This window comes from Equus przewalskii, chromosome 14 (genome assembly GCF_037783145.1).
Source record: "Equus przewalskii isolate Varuska chromosome 14, EquPr2, whole genome shotgun sequence".
In the NCBI taxonomy this organism is placed as follows: domain Eukaryota; kingdom Metazoa; phylum Chordata; class Mammalia; order Perissodactyla; family Equidae; genus Equus; species Equus przewalskii.
This window is the reverse complement of record NC_091844.1, coordinates 18,224,630-18,239,453: the sequence shown is the minus strand read 5'-3', so window position 1 is coordinate 18,239,453 and position 14,824 is coordinate 18,224,630. Positions and strand designations below refer to the sequence as shown.

General features: G+C 49.8%; 1 long non-coding RNA gene across 3 annotated transcripts; it reads left to right on the top strand.

The window, feature by feature from the left end:
• Nucleotides 1-1,983: 1,983 nt before the first annotated feature.
• LOC103556959 (uncharacterized) lies at nt 1,984-14,460 on the top strand. Of its 3 annotated transcripts, XR_011526412.1 has the most exons (10): nt 2,015-2,268; nt 2,873-3,091; nt 3,943-4,115; nt 5,290-5,576; nt 6,232-6,322; nt 7,014-7,222; nt 11,655-11,756; nt 13,082-13,179; nt 13,290-13,313; nt 13,717-14,460. It is a non-coding gene; the product is annotated as an uncharacterized lncRNA (long non-coding RNA). The 3 variants fall into 3 exon arrangements; XR_011526411.1 differs by lacking the exons at nt 6,232-6,322; nt 7,014-7,222; nt 11,655-11,756; ... (1 more) ...; nt 13,290-13,313; nt 13,717-14,460 and having other exon boundaries at nt 1,984-2,268; nt 2,873-2,949; XR_546334.2 differs by lacking the exons at nt 6,232-6,322; nt 7,014-7,222; nt 11,655-11,756; ... (1 more) ...; nt 13,290-13,313; nt 13,717-14,460 and having other exon boundaries at nt 1,999-2,109; nt 2,873-2,949; nt 5,290-5,452.
• The last annotated feature ends 364 nt before the right edge of the window (nt 14,461-14,824 follow it).

Sequence of the window (14,824 nt, the reverse complement as noted above, 5' to 3'; positions counted from 1 at the left end):
AGTAAAACAATGCTGAAATGATTATTCTGGAACATATGCCTTTGCACACATGTGCAAGTAAGTCTGTAGGATAAATTCCTAAAAAATATCAGAGTATGCGGATTTAAAATTTTCATAGCTGTTGTCAATTATTTCCTCGCAAAGCTTTTTTTTTCTTTTTACCAGTTCACATTTTCACCAATGATAATCAGGACTCCTGCTTCCCAACCCCTCACCAATACTGAAAATTCTGAGTCCTTGTGGAGGTTTTTAAGTTTCCGTGCAGCAGTGGAAAGGCAGAGACGTGGGAGCAGGCTGACTTTGGTTCGAAGCCTGGATCCGTTGGTTACTAGTTTTGGGGCTGCAGGCAAGCTAGTTAACATCTCTGAGCCTTGTGTTTCATATCTGTAGATTGGAACAGCACTTGTAAAAATTAAAGCCCTTTCTGTGGCAAATATCAGAGCTGCCTCTGGTTAGCTTAAGTTGACAGGAAATTTCTTGATAGGACCCAGGGCTGGCCCGTGGCTTCTGAGGCACAGCTGGATCACCTAACCTCAGGCAGCCCCGGGAAGGCCGTCCAGGGTGGCCAGCAGTGGCTCACGGACTTCCCTCGTAGAACGGGACTGCTCAGACTCTCTGTGGTTGAAGAATCAGGTTTTAAAAAATTCCAAAATCTATATCCCGATGTTTTTGAAAATGCAATAAAAGCAAATTACTAGAAAAATAAAATTAAAAAAGACATACCTAGTACAAACCCTATTTTTAATGATTGGGTTTAACAGACACAACTTTGTTAAATTGCCATAAATTTCTAAATGATCACTCAATTTCTGTGCTTACCTTGTTGAAGATAGAGAACCAACAATTTACCAACCTTCTCTGGCCTGAGACAGTATTTCCAGTATCACTGCTTGTTCTAGAATGTTGCTAAAAGCATGCTCACTTCCAAGGAGCCCTAGTCTTTGCCTCTCAGGTCAATAGTCCAAATTCTTGGAGGGAGAAACTGACTGACTCAGCCTGTGTCCAATGTGAATGGAGACATTAACAGCTTGGGAATGGCTGGGCTCACCTCGGGAAAAGGTGTAGACAAACAAGACGGTGCACGGATGTGCTCTGAGAACCCCAGCCCCATGAGGTTGGGGAGTGGATGAGCAGTCAGCAGAAGACAAGCCAGGCAAAGACAATCCAGGTGAGAGATGTCAGCAAATTCAGAAGATGGGACCTTGACGGATGAAACAAAAACTCAGCGATGGGGGAGTGCAAAACCCAACTGCCTACAGAGGAAGAAACAATTAAAGCATTAGCTTTTTTTCTTTTTTTTTTTTTTGCACAGCATAGTGATTACAGCCAACAATACTGTATTATAAACTTTAAAGTTGCTAAGTCACTAGATCTTAATTGTTCCCACCATAAAAAAGAAGTGATTATTATGTAACCTGATGACGCGTTCGCTAACACTACAGGAGGTAATCATATGGCCATCTATAAATGTATCACATCAACATTTGTACATCTTAACCTTACACAATGTTATACGTCAAAAAAAAGCAAGCCGTTCCTGTACAGAACCTCTGACTGGTTTAGGGATCAGAGGCCTGAGGTCTTCTAAACGTGGAGAGAGCGGTAGGGGCGTGGGTAGGGCTGAACACACAAGGATTGGCTAAAAGTCTGTATTCGACCTGCAGACTGCCCCGACCCCAGCAGAAAGGCATTTCTCCTCTGGAGAAATTGAACCAGAAGGATGCTGGACTTGGGGACGTCAGGCACGGCAGAGGCGGGGCAAGGCAAGAACGTGAAAATGGGATGATTAAATTAATGAAGGAAATGGCTGAGTCCCCACTCAACAACCCTAGAGGTTACCCTGTGTGAGGAAGGGGCAGTTTGCACTATTGGATGAAAGCCCCTAGGACTGGATAAGCTGAACAAGGTCTGCCGACAGCATCCCTGAGCGTTTCCTAGAGACCCTTTGGAGAAGGCAGTGGGTGAGGTCACAATTGAACCTTGAAAACTCAGTGCCACCACAGAGGAAGGATTTGGCTGGGCCATTGTTTGGACCAGGGTGGATTTCCAGCAGAGACGTGGTCAGAGGACAGCTGCTCCCTGTGGCCCACCCCCGGCTCCCAGGAGCAGGTCAGAGCAGAACACTTGTGAGGTGCAATGAGGGTCCTCAGTTGAACCTCTTTCCTGGAGGGGAGAGCAGGAGCTTCGTCAGCACATGGTCATGACCAGCCAAGTCCAGACAAGCAGCTGAGCCTAGGCCAGAAGCCCCAGGTGCCATTCTGTCCTCAGGTGAAACAGACAGTGTGAGGCAGTGGGCATCTTTCATCACAGTGTTACTTAGAGTTGCAAAAAAAATTGGAAACGAGCTAATAACTGACAGTCTGAGACTCGTGAGACTATATTACACTTACATGTTGGAATACTCAGCTGTTAAAATAATTCATGTGAGAATTTTTTTGATCACATGTATAGATATAGACAGTATGATTTCAGTGTTGTTTAAAGTAACTAGATATAGATTTAGATATGTTTAGGAAAAAGATGATGGAACCACATTGAACTATTCTAAGTGGTTGTCCCGGGAGTGATGGGATTCCCAGAACGTGATTTTGGGGAGGGGCTAGATGGTGTCTCTGCTTTACCATGCTGTTCCCAGGATCTGGGGGCTGCTCAGAAACATCTGCTTGAATGGGTGAATGTATTGTAGGTGGTTTTGATGGTCTTTTTTAATACCTTGTATATTCCAAGATTTCCACAATAAACATGTTTACTTGTATCATCCCAATAAGTGAAACATTCTTAATGAGGAAAAGTATAAAGAAAAGGGAGAACAGTAGGAGAGGCGGTGCAGAAAAATTTGTCATTTCCTGAATGATTCCATTCTCCTTCTCAGGGTGGTGGTGGCAATGAGTGACAAGAGCTGACTGCTTCCTCTGAGCACCTCACCTCCACTTCCCCAGATCAGCTAAGGTTTGGGCTTCCAGACCACCCAGGGCACAAAACCCTGGCTCCTGGCCCCATTTCCCGGAGTGAGCGGATCTGGGTTGACAGGGCAGTGCCGCCGTCCTGTTGAGCTTCTCCAGCTGAGCCAGGAGTCCTTGGGCCAGGCCTGGTGCATTTCATTTGTCATCATAATTTGGTCTTGCAGTTGTCTAGGCCATCACGGGCGTCATAATTATTTCCTTGGGTGCAGATTCTTTGCCGGCACTGGGAGGTGGTAGCAGGTGGCGGGTGGGGGTGGGGGAAATGGATTAGTGGAGAAAGTGTCTCATGGAGAAAGGGGATGGCAGAGAGAGGAGGAGGAGAGAGACAGAGGGTCACCAAGATTCTCTTTGTTAGAATGACAACAATAGCTCCTACTTTAGGTCTTTACTATAGGCCAGGCACCATGCTAAGCGATTTTCATGCATTATCTCCTTTAATCCGTATAAAACCCATACAAGATAGAATGCATATTATCATCCCCATTTTACAGATGAGAAAACTGAGGCTTGGATAGGTGAAGGAGGATGCTGAAGATGACACCGCGAGTTAAACTGCAAAGCTTCAAGTTGAAAAACACCTAAGCCCCTGGTCTTAGCTGCTCCTGGTACCATGTCACAAAGAGGCATTCGCTGGGCAGCTGTGCAGTGGGGTCCCCAGTGAAAAATCTGTCTTCAGGCTTGCAGTTGAGGAGTTTCCCAGAGAGCTAAAGCTGGGGGCCCTTGGAGACGCAGCTCGGTTGATGCCCCAGGGTCCACCAGGGGGCAGCAGAGGCCTGCGCTGCCTGGGCTGCTCTGTCCCCGGCTGACTGCAGGCTCCTGGCTGCTGTCCTGAGTCAAAACCTGAACCGCTGGTAGCCGAGAATAGCAAGGGGCTGTAATTCACATGGGTACTCCTTCCCAGGGTTTCGAAAGCCCCTCACGTCATCCCTGTCATTTCACAACCCTGTTCACAGAGTACTTTTTCCGTCTTCCTCAACAGGTCCTCTCTTGGCAGGTGAGAAGAAGGACTTCAGGGACATTTCCTGCAGACGGCATGCTAGATGCTGGGCTCGGCGCCGGTTTTAAAAACATGCAAACAAACAAAAAGCCCCCAAGGGAGACTGTCCTGTAAATAAATAACCAAGGCTCACCGTATAGAGTGCAGTAATAGAGGTACCTGTGAGATTTGGTGGCAGCACAATGCGGGAGAAAGAGGGACGGAATTATAATTTAGGGAGGTAGCTCAGATTTGGCCCACGGGAGCGTGTCTGCTCATAGGAGTCATCTTTCCCGGGAGCCGAAGCAGAGAAAGAGGCTGAGAATTCTGATCTAGAAGGACGTCGGGGAAAGGGTTCCAGGCTGAAAAATATTGGATGCTAAGAGAATGTCAAATGTTCTAGAAATCATAAAGTTGGCATCTCTAAGTCTCGCACAGGGTGGGTGGGACAGTTGAGGCAGGGTGGGACCTCCTACCCTGGGCTCAGGAGGATGGCGGAGAGGGTGGAGGAGGGTAGTCAGGAGGATGCTATGGGTCTGTTGTCAAGGTCAGCGGGCTCCAGGAATCAGCCAAGTCTGTGGGGAAGAGACCCAGCCTGGCCTACCATCTCTTGCCTACCACCGCAGCCATGGCCCTTTGTCCCCAAGGATGACAGGAGACCTTGGACCAGCCCAAATGCTCCCTTCCCTAAGCCAAGGACTCAGGGTTTTCATTTACTCCAGTTGGGATTAAACCAGCAGGATTCTAGTTCTCCACCCAGCCCACACCCTTCTCCACCAAAAGTTTGGAGTGGGCCTGGCTGGGTGAGCAACTCTTTGACAACCTGGACTCATTCTTGGTTGATAACCTGTGTGGTCCCTGAAGCTCTGTCCTCCCCCAAGATTGGTCCAGAAGGGATTGGGGTTAGAAGGGGGCATGGAGGCACAGAGACCCTGCCACAGCCCTATTTTCCCCCTGCAGCCCAGGAACTTTCAGCTGTGCCCACCCCATGGCACCGTGGACACAGGTGTGCTGCCCCACGGCCATGTGGCTGCTTGTGTCTCGTGGGACATCCCTGCTTTGCCAATCTTTAATTTGATTCCCAGGCAACCTCCCTCTGGGCAGGCTGATCCCAGATGGTTGTTTTAGACGGCCGTCCTCAGCGCAGCCAAGGGCAAGGGACGGGGGAGGGCAGCAGGGCCTGGCGCTCGGCGAGCAGTGGCCCCACCACAAGCAAAACATTTTGTTGACCTCTCATCCTTTTTCTTAAAAGTTCACATGCATTTTACTTTCTCCTTTTTAGTGTGTTCTGGCAAGTTTTAGCAGCAAAACAATGTTTTAAATGACTAACAGTTCCATTTCTGGTTCTAGGATGCTGTCAATTGCAAGAAGCCCCATGGATTTAAGGACATTCAAAAAAAGGGTTTTTTTTGAGGAGGAAGAAACATGGCCACATTAAACAAATCCATCAACGCATTCACTTTTTTAGAAATATTAATATATGAAAAAAATGCACATCTTAGAATTAGGAAAATTCTTCTTGGTTCTTGTCAGCCTCCAGAAAAACTTGGCTGTCCCGGAAGATGTGCGATGTTTGCCCCTGGCTCCGTGTCCCCATCATACAGAAGTGGGGAGCACAGGATGAGGTCACGCTTTTTGTGAGTTGGACCCCCGGTTTTCCCAGGGAGAATTTTTTCTGTTCACGCAGAATGCTCAGGGGCTGGAGTTCCAGGTAGTCAAGTCATTCTGGTTAAATAAGGGTCACTCTCAATACATTTAAAATTTTAGAGTTTTGAGGTTAGAAATTGTCTAAAAGATAATCTCATCCATAAGCATCTAATGAATACCTAATATGGACCTGTCTCTCTACATTTATATTGTCGTCTCCAGAACATTCTCACGCTAACAGTTGATGATTTCACAGAGTTCCTCGGGGGCTTTGTCACTGACACCAGTTTTCTAGAACTAGAAGTTGAAGTGGCAGATGGGGCTGAATGAGAATCGATACCATTGGTGTGTTATCTCATTTGTTTCTTACAACACTGAGGATATTCTTTCCATAGATATTCTCATTAGACCAAGGAAGAAATTGAGGCTCTGACTGGTTAAGCTCCTTGCCTGGCACCACCATGTGCCTAGCGAGTGGCAGAGCAGGCCCTCCACCAGGCTCCCCTGCGCTCGGTCCCCAGGCTGCCCTCTTCTTTGTGTGGCTTCTGTGGTGTGGGAAACACCTGAGCAGCTTTGGTTTTGTTTGTTTGTTCCAACAAAACCAGATTCCTTTTTTTTTTTTTGCATCTTTTCCCTACACTGAAGGCCAACCCCCAAATAACTCCAAGACGTTGAGGAGAGAGAGCCCTCTGGGCTGTGTGTGGCTCTATGACAAGGGCCTGTTTAAGTGCATTCGGTAAGTAGCTATTTGTTTCAGCCCCATCTGTGTGCTCGGCATGGGGCAAACAAGTCACAAAAGTGGGCTCCATGTTGCCCTCCACAGTGTCCTCTTGCCTGTCTGTAAACTCCTCAAGGGCAGGCCCTGGTAACCACACATCTACACAGGACCAAGTCACACCTGAACTCTGCCAGGCTGCCTCAGCCTGCCCCCGAGGCGCCCCCTGTCGGTGGGAAGATGGGCAGGTGGGCTGTGAACCCATCTGCTAACACAGCAGTGTGAGCTCAGTGTGGCTGAAGAGCTGCCAGAGCTCAGAGGAGGGCTCCATGAATCTAGCGGACCAGAGGCGGAGGGTGGGGTCAGTGTGGGGGGATAGATCGCTGAGGAGGTGACATCTGAAGGATGAAAGAAATTCCCCAGAGGGATGGAGGGCATTCCTAGCAGGGGAACAGCATGAGCAAAGCTCAAGTCTTGGGAGTACACAGCACATAGAGGATGGTATGGGTATGAAAGTGTATGTGTGTGTGTGTGTGAGAGAGAGAGGCTCCTATTTGTGTTCATCTATCTTTCCTTGGTCTCTGGCTTCCCCCGTGAGACCCTTCCCCAGGGCTCTTGGTCTAGCCCTGAACTCTATGGGCCACTCGTGCTCCCCTCTGGGCTCAGAGCTTCTGCACTTCAGCCCCACAGTGCTTCCCTGTTCCCTCAGCAGCTCCCCGCCTTGACTTTGTTCTTCCTAAGCCTGCCCTCAGCTTGGCCTCCAGAAGGACACTTGATCCCATCCCATGACTGGCGGTGGGGTGCGGCCCTCAGAGCAGCTGCAAGGATGTTGACTCCAGATGGAAAGTGTTTCGAGAATTCTGACGTGACATCACACCATCACGACATTGTGCTGACAGTAACTGATCTGGGAGTGGCCAGGTGAGGTCATTCCCAACCTTGCCTCTTGTCAAGGGCTGGCTCAGATTAAGGAGCTCGGCTTGGTGGGAGGGAATCTAGAATGGAAGGGTGGCACAGAGAGAGGTCTTCTGGGTGTCCAGACCATCACTGAGAGCAGCTTGGAGTCAGACAGATGCCTTTCATCGATTCTCTGTGACTTGAGCCCAGCGGAGGCCCCCCACTTACATCACTGGCTGTGGGCGAGGCCCAGTTCGGCTGCTCTGGGCCCTCTTTCCCCACCCTGGGGCATAGGCCATCTCTCCTCTCACAGGCCAGGCCCCACTCCCAAGGGACATCTAAAGCTCTGAATGTGGCCTATCGCAGCTCAGCCCTCCTAGCCCCGCTAAGTCCTACTTAGCCAGGTGAAGAGCTGGGGCTGCCCCAGCCACATGCCAGAGGATGAAAGGGGAGCGCCCTGGCACAGCTGACACCGCACCCTGGGCCCAGACCCAGGACTTCTCTTCAAGGCACCATCTGTCGCCTGCGAGGGCTGAGTAGGGACAGAAGTCTGGCACTGAGGCTCAGAGGGCAGGGCTGGGAGGGGGATGTCACAGGGGCCTTACACGGTGGCTTTGAGGTCCCCCTGGTGAGAGAGCACCCTTATTGCCCCTTGTTCTTCTGCCACCGTCACCCACCTGTGCAAAGTTTGGACCTGGGCCTGATGAATAAAAGAGTTAGAAGTGGTCGCCCCCAGCTCAGGCTGGCTTCAGCCTCCCTGACATCTAAGAGCATTCCCTTCTAGGGAAGCCAGAGGGCACAGCCAGATGGTCTCCAGCCCAGGCAAGTGTCCAGTTCCAGGCGTCACAGCAGCCACCGTGCAATCATGAGACAGGAGTTGGGCACTGGGCGTCAGGCCACAGGATGGGCTGCCTGGGGTTGGCGCCCTGGCTGGCTCTCTGCCCCTCCCTGGGAGCTGGCCAGTCTCAGAGCACAGAGCTGCACACGGCCGGAGACTCCCCTGGGTGGGAACAAACCCCTGGCTGGTCAGGGCCCTCGAGACAGGAACACGGTCACAGGGACCGGGGACAAAGAGGGCCATCTGGGCCCTTGGCTGCCTGCTCCTGCCACCTGCCACTTTGGAAGGGACTGGATTCGATAGAAGAAAGAAGGGAAAGGTGAGGGGATTTGAGGATCAGAAGGGAGAGGAAGAAGGAAGAGAAAAACATGAGAAGCGAAAGTAGAAAGAAAGGGAAGAGAGGTGAGAGGAAGGACTGGGGTACAGGAAACAGAAACCAGGACATAACAGTGCCCTAAGCAAGATGGAAGTTTCTCTTACATAATACAGGCAAAGGTAGGGGGTCCAGGGCTGGTGTGGGAGCACAGGCTCCTTCTCTTTCCACCATTCCTAACAACAGCAAGCGTCGGAGTGGAGGAAGGGGTTGGGGGAGGGCTTTAGGGACCCCCTCACTTTAGGGACCTGAGTTAGAGTTGCACACATCACTTGCCTGGCCAGCTCACTGGCCACAATGTAGTCACTGGAGCTACATCTTGCTGCAAGAGAAGCTGGACATGTAGTCTTTGTTCTGAGCATCTGTGTGTCCAGAGTAAAAAGCGCAGTGAGAAAGAAGACAGTGGATATTGGAGCAGAGGAAAATAAGAGGAAAGGAAGCTCTTGAAAGGAGAAGGGGAGGGGAGAGGAAGGGAAGAAGGAAAGGACTCTTTGGAGCAGCTTGCACACACAGCCAGACCTGACCTCCTAGCACGCCTGGCTCACCCTAGGGTGACCAGGTCTAGGGATCTATCATAGTCAGGTTTCTTGGGGGCTGGGAGCCCTTCTCCTTCCCCAGAGATCAAATTAACCTGCTCCTGGGGCCCAGCCCAAAGTGAGCAGTGGATATCTTAGAGAGGGTCTCTGGAGAAAGGTCTGTAGCTAACAAAAGGAAAGAAGACAAGTGCAGGGTGTTACTTTTCTACTTACCCAAGAAGAGGCTCCCGAGAGCACCTGGTGGTCATGAAGAAGGATGCAATAAGTCATACTGAGTCATACTCTTACAGGATGTCAGGAAGGAGCTGGTCCAATTTTCTTCAAGGTATGTGAAGGAAACGTTTGGGACCATCTCACATACCATTTGGGTCTCTTTGGGCCACAAGGTCGGAAAACCCAACCAAAATGTTCAATAAGAGCATTTACTATCTCTTAAAACAGGAAGTCTAGAGGAGGGCATTTCCAGGAACAATTAATTCAACAGCTCCGTGATGGCTGGGCTCTGGTTCCCTTTCCTGGAAATTCTCATAGCTTTTCCTTTCGATTGTAAGATGGCAACTGGACCTCCAAGCATCAAGTCCTTCTAAATTGCTTTCAAAGGAAGGATGTATTCTCCTCACCAGTGTCACTTTTTTTTTTTTGAGGAAGATTAGCCCTGAGCTAACTGCTGCCAATCCTCCTCTTTTTGCTGAGGAAGACTGGCCCTGAGCTAACATCTGTGCCATCTTCCTCTACTTTATATGTGGGACGCCTACCACAGCATGGCTTTTGCCAAGTGGTGCCATGTCCACACCCGGGATCCGAACCGGCAAACCCAGGGCCGCCGAGAAGCAGAACGTACACACTTAACCGCTGCGCCACCGGGCCGGCCCCACCACTATCATTTTATCTGGGAGGAAAACCTTTCCCAGACCCTCTCCATCAGAATTCCCCTTCTTTTGGCTAGACTGGCTTACATGTCTATCTCTCAACCAACCACTGGCAAGGCGGAGTGGGGTCACCCCTCCCTATGGGATGGTTGGCTTAGGCCAATCATGCTTCATCATCTGGGGCCCTCCTTCTCTAAGCACACTGCAGCTGGATCCTGAACAAAGACAAATTCAGTTACCAGAGAAATAGGGAGCCATGGCTGTCGGTTAGGCCTTGGGCAGACATTAATAGTCAGTTATAGCTGTCTTTCTCAGACAGACATTACTAATTAAACGAATTTGGTACAGGAGGGAAAGCATCTTGTCATCTTGGCCTGAGATAACGGGAAGTTAGGAAGCCATAATTCAGGGCACCTTTAGTGACCCAGTCATCTTGTTGTCGCCTTGCGTGGTGCCCTTGAATATGTCTACAAATTCTTCGGCAGTTCTTCCCTCAAAAGGTGGTAGCTACTTCCCCCCTCCCTGAGTGTGGCCTGGGCTTAGTGATTCATTTCTAATGAACAGAAAATTGCAGGGCTGGCCCCGTGGCCGAGTGGTTAAGTTTGCATACTCCACTGCGGTGGCCCAGGGTTTCACTGGTTCGGATCCTGGGTGTGGACATGGCACTGCTCGTCAGGCCACATTGAGGCAGCGTCCCACATGCCACAACCAGAAGGACCTGCAACTAAGATATGCAACTATGTACCAGGGGGCTTTGGGGAGATAAAGCAGGAAAAAAAAAAAAAAAGATTGGCAACAGTTGTTGGCTCAGGTGCCAATCTTTAAAAAAAAAAAAGATAGAAAGAAAATGGCAGAAGTGATGGTGTGTGAATTTTGAGACTGGTCATAAAAGACTGTGTAGCTTCGCCTTGGTCTCTCTTGGATCGCCTGCTCTGGGGGAGGCCAGACAACCTGGCACACACAAGGATGCTCCAGCAGCCCCAGAAAGAGGTCCACGTGAGGAGCAACTGAGCGCTGCTAATAGCCACATGAGGAAACCATTCTGCAAGTGGATCTTCCAGCTCCAGTCAAGTCTTCAGATGACTGCGGTCCTGGTTAACATCTTGACAGCATCTTCATGAGAGACCCCAAGCTGGAACTCCCAGCCAAGCCACTTTCAAATTCCTGACTCACAGAAACCCTGAGATAATAAATGTTTATTGTTTGGCGTCACTGAAGTTTTGGGGTAATTTTTTACGCAGCCAGGGCTGGGACTAGGGTGGAGCAAGTGAGGAACCTGGGAAACAAAGTTTGAGGAGGCCCAACTCTGAGAGTGAGTGCCTCTCACTTGCCTCACCCTAGTCCCGACCCTGTGTCTAGCGGTACATAAAACTCCATGCCCCTTTCCTCTTCCCAACATTCTCCATTTTGCACTTGGGGATCCTTGCGGTTCTGAAGAAGCTTGTTCCATCCCTGGTTCCAAGGGTGGAGCATGTGACTAAGCCCATCAGCACATTCCAGCACCCTTAGGTCACAGTAATGGGGTCGGTGGTAGCATATGACGCCGTCCTGTCCAATCAGAGTAGATGTCAAACTTTTTGCTAGGGATGTTGGCACAGATTTGATTCTACTCTTGTGATCGAACAAGGTAGGTCTTCTGGCAGCTTTTGGGACCTCCAAAGGAAGCCAGTTTGGGGATAAAGCTATAAGCAGGATACAAAGAAACTGGGTTCTTCATGATTTTGTTCAGCAGCTAGACTAACGCCCATGTGAAGCCAGACTCATCTGTGGTTCAGCCCCATGAGCTTAGAGTTCCCCTGTTAAAAATTTAAACCAGTTTGAGTCTGGTTTTCTGTTACAGGCAAAGGAAAGCACAAATGTGACGTTAAACACACAGAGGAGACCCCACATCAGTGACTCACACAGATGCTGCCAAGGATCCAGCTGCTTCACACTGTGCAGAGTGAGTAGCCAGATGTTCTGTTAAAGTGTTCCTATTTCAGCCAGATGTTGAGTATCTTGTAGATGGAAGGTTAACATGGCTTAATGCTTAAAAACAAACATCCTTCCTTACCCTTCCCTCCCCTGCCCGCCACCTGGTGCCTGCCCACTTGTAGTCCCTTCTAGGTGGCCATGTCCCACCTGAATCCTCAGGCAGGTGCCATGTTTTGCATCACGTGATATACTCCCCAACTTGTTCCCTTCCTCCACAGCTATTTGGGTCAGGGCTTGGTGTCTACCCCAGAGAGCCAGTCTAGGGGTTGGCCCACAAACCCTGTGTGGCCTGGCCTGAAGGCATGAGCTGGGGCGGTCAGAGTCTTTCTTTGTCTCTCTGAACTAAGCCATTCTCAAGAAGGAAGCAGTTACAGACAGAGCCAAGAAGCAGAGACAGGGCCATGGGAGAATGTCAGACAAGCAAAAATTATGTGGGAGCAGAAATGAGGAGAAGTGTGGCTACAAAGAAAGAACTCTCCTAGAGTCTAGGGAAAGAATAAGCTCGGTGGTGGTGAGAAGAAGATGGAGTCAATTTACAGAGAGTGGTAGACTCTCTGAGAGAGGGAGCGAACCTTTGGGAAGGACATAGAGAGCAATTAGTCAGGATGGGCTGGATTCTGCTGTGGAAACAAACAGCCCCCAAATCTCAGTGGCTTCACCCAACAAGAGTTTATTCTTGACCACACACAACCTACCTGTCACAGGTCAACAAGGAAGGCTCTACGCACTACGGTTGTGTGAAAACTCAGGCTGACAGAGGGTCCATCTTGACAGATGCCTCCATGATTGCAGACACGGGGGAAGGAAATTCAGCCAATTGCACATCAGCTATTAAGGCTTCTGTCCAGAAGTGACACATGTCCCTTCTGCTTATAATTCATTGGTTAAAGCAAGTCTCATGGCCGTGCCTAATTTTAAAGGTGGTAGAGTTGTGCCATGCTACCGTACGCGTGGAAAGAGGAGAAACAGGAATATTTGTGACCAGACGTTGATGTCCGCAGAGAGGGGAGCTGGTCCTTAGAGGTGCCTCAGATCCTGCAAGTCCAGATTTCACGAGGCCCTGCCATACTGTGGTCCTGATTTGTCCTCACACAAGACCCTGTCACCCTTATTGCCCCACGCGTGCCTTACGATGCCCTCTACCCTCCACACACACATTCACTTATTCCTTGCAACTTAAGACATCCCTCTAGGGACTTCTTACCTCCTCTGAACGCTCCTTTGCCAGCTGGGGACTCCCTCCTTTGAAAGGTTAAAGCCAGGACAAATCACCTTTGTGTCTCTGTTTTACAGCAAGATGGGGGTCTGCAAGCCCGCGTGCGCCGGCAGGGCCCGAGAAGACTGCTGGAGATTCTGTTTGCGCGTGAAGACACTGTAGGCTCCTCTGGCAGGTAATAATACAAATCTATGACGTGTTCTAGTGCTTACTGTGAGCCAAGCACTGCGCTAAGAACTTTGCTTGAATGACCTCATTTAAGAGATTTTTGACTTCACTTTGCAGATGCAGAAACTGTGGCTTAGAGAGGTAAGCAACTCCCTCGGTCTGATTTTTGTGTCTGTACTCCTCACATTATAGTCTACACCCAAGAGAGATGGTGGGGAGGGCTTTGGGGCTGATGGACCAGCTGTGAGGGACCAAGGACAATCTTCGGGAAGGGGAGAAGAAGAGCAGGCCTGCCCCAGGTGAGTAGAGCTTACCTCCAAGGAGGAGCCTGCCTGGGATCTGGGAGAAACGCACTTAATGGGGCAGGGGCTGGTCTCCTTCAGATGTCCTTGGGCCCAGACTCAGGTCCTTCATGGAAAAGATTGAGAAACGGAAAGAAAATAAGCTGTTTCTTACTGAGCCCATATCGTGACCAAATTGTGATCTTTAAGCATCTTTTCTTACTGCAAGGAACCAAGGCTTCTCAGAGAATTGCTATTTCCAGGTCTGGAGCACCAGATATATAAGGTGAGACCAGAACAGCTTGTACCAGAAGACAAGAAAGTTATCGAACACCACTGGGGTCATGTCAAAAGGACTCAGGTGCCGACCTGAAGGAGCTCCCACTGGACAAAATGGCATCGTTTGTGCTTCAAAAACAAAACTAAACAAACAAACAAAGACCCTGCAATGAATTGAAATACATCAAATATTTTAAAACTCCATGAGTTCAAGATGATAATTAAAAAAAGACACTTGGAGGATGCTTAGAAAAAACCAACTCACTCTTCCAAAAATTGATAAAGGGAAAGCGAACTCTGGGGCTTCCCAATGATATCGTGAAGTTGCACATTCGTTGGAAGGCCTCCCATGTACTCCCAAGACTCTCCCTCTGGCTTTCTCCAGGCCTAAATTTCCACCATTAGAGACTCCTTTCTTTGGGTTAAGAAATGTCCTGAGTCAAAGCCAAAGTACGCTTGGGAAAAGTTTGTTAACTACTTTGCTCACAGATTGGGATGGAGAAAAAGTGGAAAATCCTATGGTCCCTGGAGTCCGACAGATAGGGATCCAGCCAGAGAGAAGGAGCTGAGGGTCAAAGAACTTGGCAGCATCATCCAGGGCAGGAGGACCACCTGGGCTGCCTATCCAAAGTTCAGCTCCTCAGTAGACACCTCAGGTGGTGTCTGATCCAGCAGGTGGAAAGAATGGCAGAAATATACATTTTATTACACATCTCAGGTGACTCGGACACAGGTGGTGCTGCCACTGTTTTCCAGGGGTCGCTGGACCAGAGCTCCTGGATCTTTCCTGTTGGCCTGTGTGACTTTCTGCTCCAGCGGCACTGGGCTGTCACAGCTGAGCAATTTCAGCCTCTGCAAACTTCACCAGGCCCCTCAGCCCGGGACCTCTTTACTATTGCCAGGTCCCTTTAAGATTCCAGGCCCTTCCCTGTGTGGGGAAGCCGGCACCGTGTAGAAGGGACCCAGCCACGTGAGTCCCAGTGTAGGCTCTGAGCTACCTGCCCTCACCCTCTCCTACAGCTTCCTGAGCTGTCCTGACACGCCCAGATTCTCACATGACAGTCCGCTCACTCCTGGCCCCTGACGCTTGAC